Here is an 8,754-nt window from a genome sequence, read left to right as displayed (position 1 = left end):
TAATCTAATCTAATCTAATCTAATCTAATCTAATCTAATCTAATCTAATCTAATCTTCTTCTTCTTCTTCTTCTTCTAATCTAATCTAATCTTTTTACAGTGGTAGAGTCCGCTTCCAGCTTATGCTGGAGCACGAATTGGCCCGTTCGCCCGGTGAAATACCACGACCGCACAGAAGACAGGCGTGAAGTGGAAGAAATTCCGCGTTTCGTCTGATGAGTGTGTCCCGGAGGCCGAACCCCCCCCCCCCTTATACAGCATGGCAGTGGGATGCAAAGAAAATCTACCCCAGGGGTGTACCAATACCACTTGTATTGGAGAATCCCCCTCCGCGCGTTTACGCCTGAACTCCCGTCGGGAGTCTAGGGGTAAGCGCGCGGGCCGCCCTGCGTATTCTGGGGGGGCATCATTCCGCTCGTTGCTGGAGGACGTCGGGGCAAACAAAGGCACCATCACGCGGCATCCCCTATCACGTTTACCGTGGATTTCTGCAACATCAGGGGACTCCACTCGAACTTGGAGGCCGTCCATAACCATCTCGAGACGGCCAAGCCGGCCTTGCTTGTCCTCACGGAGACGCAGATATCCTCTCCGGCAGACACTTCGTACCTATCCTGTCCCGGATACAAATTGGAGCATTCCTTTTTGCCTCGGGCCGGGGTATGTGTGTACGTCAGAGAGGATATCTGTTCTCGTCGCCTCAGCCTTCTTGAAGGTAGGGACCTATCTATTTTGTGGCTGCGCGTAGATAGCGATGACCATCCGCGAGTCTATGCGTGCCTCTATAGGTCCCATAGCGGTAATGCCGAAATAGACCGACTCATGGAGCAAGTCCAAACGGCAACAGATTCCGTTCTGGCACAGATCCCCTCCGCTGAAATTGTGGTACTCGGCGACTTCAACGCCCACCATGCCGAATGGCTCGGTTCCCGTACCACCGATCACACGGAGAGATCTGTCCACGACTTTGCCTTGTCATATGATCTGTCGCAGCTGGTTTCCTCGCCCACGCGAATCCCAGATGTGGACGATCATACACCTTCCCTGTTGGACCTTCTGCTGACCTCACATCCGGACAGTTATTTGGTTTCTGTCGATGCCCCCTTGGGATCGTCGGACCACTGCCTGATCCGGACGAGAGTGCCTATCTCGCGTCGCCCACGGGTCAAACCTAATGGCCACCGTCGAGTATGGCACTACAGGTCAGCAGACTGGGATGGGATGCGGTCTTTCTTTGCATCCTACCCATGGGAGCGAGTGTGCTTCAAGATGGACGATCCCGATGCCGTTGCCGTTTCCATCTCCAATGTGGTGCTTCAGGGAATGGAACTTTTTATTCCTTCATCTGTTGTGCCCATTGGAGGCAATACTCGGCCCTGGTTTGGTCAATCCTGCAAATTAGCTGCACGCTACAAGCAGGATTGTTATCGAGCCTGGGCTGAGGCGTCAGCGGCTAGGGATGTTAATACCAGCCTACTCAAAAAGAAGTACAACTTCGCCTCCAGGTCCTTCAAAAGAGTTATTGCCAAGGCAAAGTCGGAACACGTGGCCAGCATTGGGGAGAGGCTGGTGCGCCTTCCTTCGGGAACTCGTGCGTTCTGGTCTCTCGCCAAGGCTGTCCAGGGGAATTTTTGTAAGCCGTCTTTACCATCTCTGCGCAGGGGGGATGACACGTTGGCCCACACCGCAAAAGAGAAGGCCGACCTTCTTGGCTCTCTTTTCGCGTCCAACTCGACTCTGGAGGACAAAGGTTGCTCGCCGCCGAAAATCCTGTGCGGTGACACCTTTATGCCGGAAATCCAGTTTCGTCAGAGATTAGTGCGTAAAGTACTTCAATCTCTGGACGTTAATAAGTCGAGTGGGCGCGATGGAATCCCTCCCATTGTGCTTAGGACTTGCGCTCCTGAGTTGGCACCGGTTTTAACGCGCCTGTTCCGGTTCTCCTACTCTGTAGGCGAAGTCCCGAAATCTTGGAAGACTGCCATAATCCACCCGATCCCTAAGAAAGGCGATAGCTCGAACCCGTCCAACTACAGGCCGATTGCCATCACTCCCTTGTTCTCGAAAGTCATGGTAACGACCATCAATTGCCAGCTTATGAGATACCTTGAGGAGCACCAGCTGATTAGTGATCGTCAGTACGGCTTCCGTCAACGCCGCTCAGCTGGTGATCTTCTTGCGTATCTCACGCATCGATGGTCGGAGGCAATCGAGGGCACGGGGGAGGCCCTGGCGGTTAGTCTGGACGTAGCTAAAGCCTTTGATCGGGTGTGGCATAAAGCACTTCTGTCGAAGTTGCCTTCCTACGGGCTACCCGAGAAACTCTGCGAATGGATTTCCAGCTTTTTGGAGGGTCGGAGCATCAAGGTCGTTGTCGACGGCGCATGCTCTGACCCCAAACTAATTAACGCTGGTGTCCCACAAGGCTGTGTACTGTCGCCAACCCTGTTTCTTCTGCATATCAATGATATGCTGCAAATTAGCAACATACATTGCTATGCAGACGATAGCACGGGTGACGCACTGTACACGGCCCGCGCGAACGTTTCTCGGGTTACTGCTGATGAGAACCGGACTGGACTTGTGTCTAGACTGGAGATCCTATTGGGTGAAGTCTCGGATTGGGGTCGACAAAATCTTGTCGAATTCAATCCCAAAAAGACACAAGTCTGCGCCTTTACCGCTAAAAAAGATCCCTTTGTCGTAAATCTTCACTTTGAGAACACTCCCCTGGTTGCCTCAGCCAGTATCGGTATTCTCGGCGTTGACATATCGAGTGACGTTCAGTTTCGCGGTCACTTGGAAGACAAGGCCAAGCTGGCTTCCAAAAAGCTGGGTGTGCTCAGTAGGGCGAAGCAGTATTTCCAGCCGGGCCACCGCCTACAACTTTATAAGGCGCAAGTGCGGCCCCATATGGAGTACTGCTCGCACCTCTGGGCAGGAGCACTCCAGTACCAGCTTCTTCCATTTGACCGCATACAACGGAGAGCGACTCGAATCGTCAACGACCGAGGTCTTACCGATCGGCTTGATTCCCTGGCCTTGCGGAGGGACGTTAGTTCCCTCTGCATTTTTACCGCATTTACCATGGGGAGTGTTCCGAAGAATTGTTTGGAACGATTCCTGCCGCCGAGTTCCGTAATCGGACGACACGACAGACCGCCAGGTTCCATCCACACCACCTGGATGGCTGGCGTTCCACAACGGTGCGATTCTCGCGCAATTTCTTGCCTCGCACAGTCGCGTTGTGGAACGGTGTGTCCTCGGCGGTATTTCCAAACCAATACGACTTAGGGACTTTCAAGAAGCGAGCATACCATTTCCTTAAAGGCCGGCAACGCATCTACAGTTCCTCTGGTGTTGCAGATGTCCATGGGTGTCGATGATCACCTTGGTGTTCCCGCCGCTCGTTTGCCCCCTTCTCCCCTAAAAAAAAAATCTAATCTAATCTAATTTAATCTATATATATATATATATATATATATATATATATATATATATATATATATATATATATATATATATATAGATTAAATTAGATATATATTAATACATAAAGAACATTGTTAGATGCATGTAATAAATAATAATATCTTTGCTACAAAGTAAATTGTAAAATATTTTCATACATATATTACTTGTAGTGGCAGTTGATGTCTTAGTTTATATTTATGTGTGTAATATGTACAGAATTAAGGTACGCTTCCACTGAGAGCGTAGACGTGTCTAAATAAGTCTTTATTGTAATTTTCATCTATTACCAAGTGTTTAGGCCAAACACAAGTATTTGGTTGTAATGGTTTAATAAGCGAAAAATACAGAGTTGCAAATAGACAAATTGATCGTTGCGCGTATGCATCGGCGGTCGAAAGCGGAAGCTCAAGTGACGTTTCGTGCCACCGCACGTCGGTTCGCACCGGTAGTGGTGTTGCCCGCACCTCAGGCGCGAACAACCAAGTTTATAAGCAACTTAACAAGTAATTTTTTCACTAGTTTTGTAATTTTTGAACGTTGAATATGAAAATATTTAAAAAATGTAATTTTAAGTAGCTGCCGCCTACTACACCATTCTCGCTAATTGAAAAAAAAACATACTTAATATGTTGTGTTCTTCCTGGCTATGTTCTACATATATTTCAAACTTCAGCGTATGAATGTAGAAGGGAAAGAGGTGTGTCAGGACCGCGCTAACTGAAGGTCCGTGGGCTCTGCCTACCCCTCTAGGTTGTAAAACTTGTTAAAAATAAACAATTCAAACTTTCGTGAGACAGGCATCGTCCGCGAAATAATACCAGTCCCACTCACCTTGATGAAGGGTGCCCGATCGACTCGAAACTAGTCGGTTCTGCCACCGGACGAATATACGTGTATTAGCCGTTTTTATACAAGTTTGTTGTTAAAATGTTTGTATTCAATTACAGTTAACGTATACGCTATATTTGCTTCGTTTTCATTAGCAAGATAAACATAAAAGCTAATTAGAATGAACAATATCCTTGTAGCTGAATAAGTTAAACATTTCCTTCGGCCCTTTTCTCGAAATATAATGAGATGAAATTTTTTATATACACGATTATTTTTCTTGAGAATGTTTTCAAGAATTTTTATATCACCTTTGGTGTTGACGTCATCTGTTTTTTCATGTAATTTTAGATAATATATTTTGCAGTATTTTTTTATAACTTTCGGGTTATGTTTGTCAATTTGGTTTTTGGTTCAATGGGGGTTTTTAGACATTGTAGAGTGTCGTCGACTCAGGGGTTAAGCACTTGACTTCTAATGTACATACATATTCGATTATCATATGTACATTAATCCTCCGTTCTTACTGTGAAGGAGATTGATTCGTGATTCAACCTGCACATACCAGCAAAGAAATTTCAAAGATATGTGTGACTTCTCGGAACAAAAGCGGCGATACGACTTGCCACCCGTCTGGTTTCGCCTTCCGAAAGGTCGAAAAATTGACTGCGGAGGTTCATTTGGCCACGCCAAAATGGAGGTCCTTGGTCTTTGCCTACGCTTCTGGGTTACAGGCTTGATATGGAAGTAAATAAGTAAGATTTTAGACATGTTGTAGGTCAATAAATCACATATCAGCGCCCACCACCAATTCCTTATTGGATGCCCGAATGCAAAGAAATTTACAAGCAATGAAGTATTATTTTTAAGATCGACCGAAATATAAGAGATTTTTTGTTAATGAATTTGTTTGATATACAATTTGCCGAGTCTTTTCTTGCAGGGGCTAAATACTACACAAATTAAAGGACACAGGAAGGTCGCTAGTTGATAAAAACTGGAATTAGACTTCCTTTGATATCAGTTAAATGAACGGAACATGCCCGAAGCTACATTTACATTGCCCGAATAATTACGTGACGTCGAAATTCAGTCGGCGTTTGCAGATTTTAAGCCCGAAACCAAGCTTTATCTTGAATATATTTTAGAAATGATTTTCAAGGGGCTCTTCAAACGTTTTACGATTTAAATGAAGAACAGAATTACAAATGTTTTATGAGAGTTTTCGAGTGGAAATCCGTTCTGATATTTTTCCTTTTTTTATTACGGTTTTTTTTTATTAATATGTCTAGTATTTAAAGTTTTACTTATTGTGCCTAATGAAGATAAAAACCAAGTTTGTCAAATTAAGAAAAGAATTTCTATAGTCATATTACCAATATAATATCTTACTAAGGCAATACATGCGAATGTTTGGTGCGATGGATGTTTGTTAGTTTCTAACTCGAGAACAGCTGTGTGGATCTTGATGAAATTTGACATAGATGTAGAGCATCGAAAGCGTGCCCGTGACCTCGCCATCATGCGTAAGAGGAACAGAGGGGCTTAGTGGGTATGCTTCCCATCTTGGAATATCTTCCACTAGCTGGTAGCTATGTGGGGTTATCACCCCACATAGCTACCGTGACGCCCCCAGAGCACGAAGGATGCATAAAGCATTCCCCTCTGAAAAAAAATGTAGAGCATAGTCTGAAAGAACACATAGACTACCAATTAAGTTTTATTTTTTACCGCGCGGACGGTGTTTCGGGAGACAACTAGTTTATATAAAAACCAAGATAACTGTTAAAATTTATCTTGAAACAATATTAAACATGTTTTATTAATGCAAGCGGATTTATGGATGTCTGCTACGTTTATCAAGTTTAATTGACAGATGCAGTGAATTGGGTCAGACTAAAAGCAAACACGTACAGCAGAGCAGTTGGTAATGCAGTATTACTGGTGGAAAAAACTCATCCTCTTTGAAAATATAACGATACTAGCTGTCGACATCGACTACCTGTGCGCGGAATTAAAAAAAAAAACATAATTAGTAGCCTATGTGTTCTTCCAGACTATGTTCATGAACCTATGAATCGTTCACACGTTCTGGGTATACCTTCAAAGAAACGTCCATCCATCTAAACATTCGCATTTATAATATTAGTGTGATGTGTGAAATATAAGCGTCATAGATATCGAAACTCGCAGCTATATAAAAGGCCCAACACGAATATTTGCGATATGTAATATTATCGGCAAAACATAAATTTGTTGGTGTACTTTATACACGCGATGACGCTATAAAAACGTTTTAATGAATATTCTGTACAATATGTATTACTAGCCGTCGCCCGCGACTCCGTCCGCGTGGATATAAAAAAAAACTTAATTAGTGTAGCCTATGTGTTCTTTCAGACTATGTTCTATACGTAAGCCAAATTTAATCGAGATCCGTTCTGCCGTTCTAGAGATATTTTCAAACACCCATCCATCCATCCATATCACATCCATCTAAACATTCGCATTTATATTATAATATTAGTAAGTTAAATAAAAAGCAGCTCTTCAAGGCATAAATTCGAAAAAAAATAAAAAATGAATAAATAGTATCCTATGTTCGTCTCCTGGCTCTAAGCTACCTCCTCGCCAATTTTCAGCCATATCGGTAAAGTCGTTCATGAGTTATAAATAGTGTAACTAACACGACTTTCTTTTATATATATTGATACCCCGCTGTCTATGTTCGTCTCTCCTGTTCCAATGGGTCACCTGGAAGAGATCGCTTATAGCGATAAGGCAGCCCTTGCTACGTGAATTAGTTTTTAGTCATGTCTTCTTATACTATGTTATAGCAATAAGAGTTAATAAAGAAATAAACATTTGTGCTACGCCCTCAGTATCGTTCTGTCTGAGCGTGTGCGTGCAATCAATAGCATTAATTTACTGCTCTGCGTCACTGTCTTCGTGTGAAACTATCATAAGTGCAACTGTACGTAATAAAGGCCCGTATACAGCAAATAGCATTTTATGACCGCCCTTGTACCTCATTAATACGATTTTCAGTTCTGTAACTAAGCCTTTTTAAGTGGTTTTACATTCACCTCTATTGTATGTTTTTCCTTATATGTGTTATAAATTCCCGTTTTAATTAACCAATGATATTTTCCTTTTGGAACGACGGTGGCTCAGGGGTTAAGCACTTGACTTGTAATCTACAGGTCCTGGGTTCGAATTCCGCCATGTACCAATGTGCTTTTCGATTTTCGATTTAAATATGTACGTTTATCCGACGTTCTTACGGTGAAGGAAGACATCGTGATGCAACCTGCACATATCTGCAAATAAATTCAAAGATATGTGTGAAGTCAACCAAACCGCATTGGGCCAGCGTGGTTGACTATGGCTTAGTCACCTCTAACTTAGGGTAGGCTCCGAGCCCCTCGGAGGGGACGTATAGTAAGCTGATGATTATTTTCCTTTTATTCTGAAGTCAATGACTCTAAATCAAATTGAACGAATGACTCAAATTGAATAAACATGAATTACTGTAGCTTATTCTGTAAGACAGGCTGCAGTAAAATTGTCTAGACGTCATATAAAGTTAATCCAATGCAAGCTGTTTTCGATTCTACTCTTATATTCAATTACTACAGGCTCTAGTTAATATGTATCGTTGTCTCTATTTTGTCAAAACGAATGAAAGAGATGAAAAATGCAATAAAACAATTGCAGTGGGTTACATGACACACGATTCAATTATTTTTTACATTGTTATTTAACTCATAGGTAAATTTAACAATTTTAACATCGTATTTCCATTAAATTGTTTAATCTTTCGTAAGACATATTAAACCAGCAGTCGACCGCGACTCTGTCCGCGCGGAATTAAAAAAATATAATACGTAGCTTATGTGTTCTTCCAGACTATGTATATGAATACCAAATTACATCCATATTCGTTGAGCCGTTTTAGAGGTATTTTTAAAGAAACATCCATCCATCAATCTAAACATTCGCATTTATTATATTAGTGATATTAATTTGGAATGGCTTAACTCACGTGTTATAGTCCGGTGACGGCACCGACTAGAAATAAACATTCGTCATGAAGATGGACCACCGACAAATCAGAAACTAATTCATGTCGTCATCGGACGCTCACGCGTGAGTTAAGCCGTTCATTATTACTTTATAATATTGCCTTTACCACGAAGTGTCATGTATATAAAATGTTTTAATGTAAGGAAGAAGTTTGGATGAACGAATTAATGAAATTTTGAGCAGACATAGATTTTTTTTTAATTTAACGCATATCTATTTTAAATATAAATCCAATATTTAGCTTAAGTGATATCCATTTGCAAGTACGTTAACTTACATAGAAACCATATCAAAGCAATCTTTAAGCCAATCTAAGTTTACACCTATGTTACAAGTTGCCGACAACTTAATTACACCATGGAAATT

At 42.3% G+C, this 8,754-nt stretch overlaps 1 pseudogene; it reads left to right on the top strand.

The window, feature by feature from the left end:
* Positions 1-259: 259 nt before the first annotated feature.
* On the top strand, positions 260-3,371 carry LOC106125659 (RNA-directed DNA polymerase from mobile element jockey-like; annotated as a pseudogene).
* The last annotated feature ends 5,383 nt before the right edge of the window (positions 3,372-8,754 follow it).

The sequence above is a fragment of the Papilio xuthus genome, unplaced genomic scaffold (assembly GCF_000836235.2).
Source record: "Papilio xuthus unplaced genomic scaffold, Pxut_1.1 DF825783.1, whole genome shotgun sequence".
Classification (NCBI taxonomy): domain Eukaryota; kingdom Metazoa; phylum Arthropoda; class Insecta; order Lepidoptera; family Papilionidae; genus Papilio; species Papilio xuthus.
Note: the sequence above shows the minus strand (reverse complement) of the source record. Positions and strands in the feature narration are given on the sequence as shown.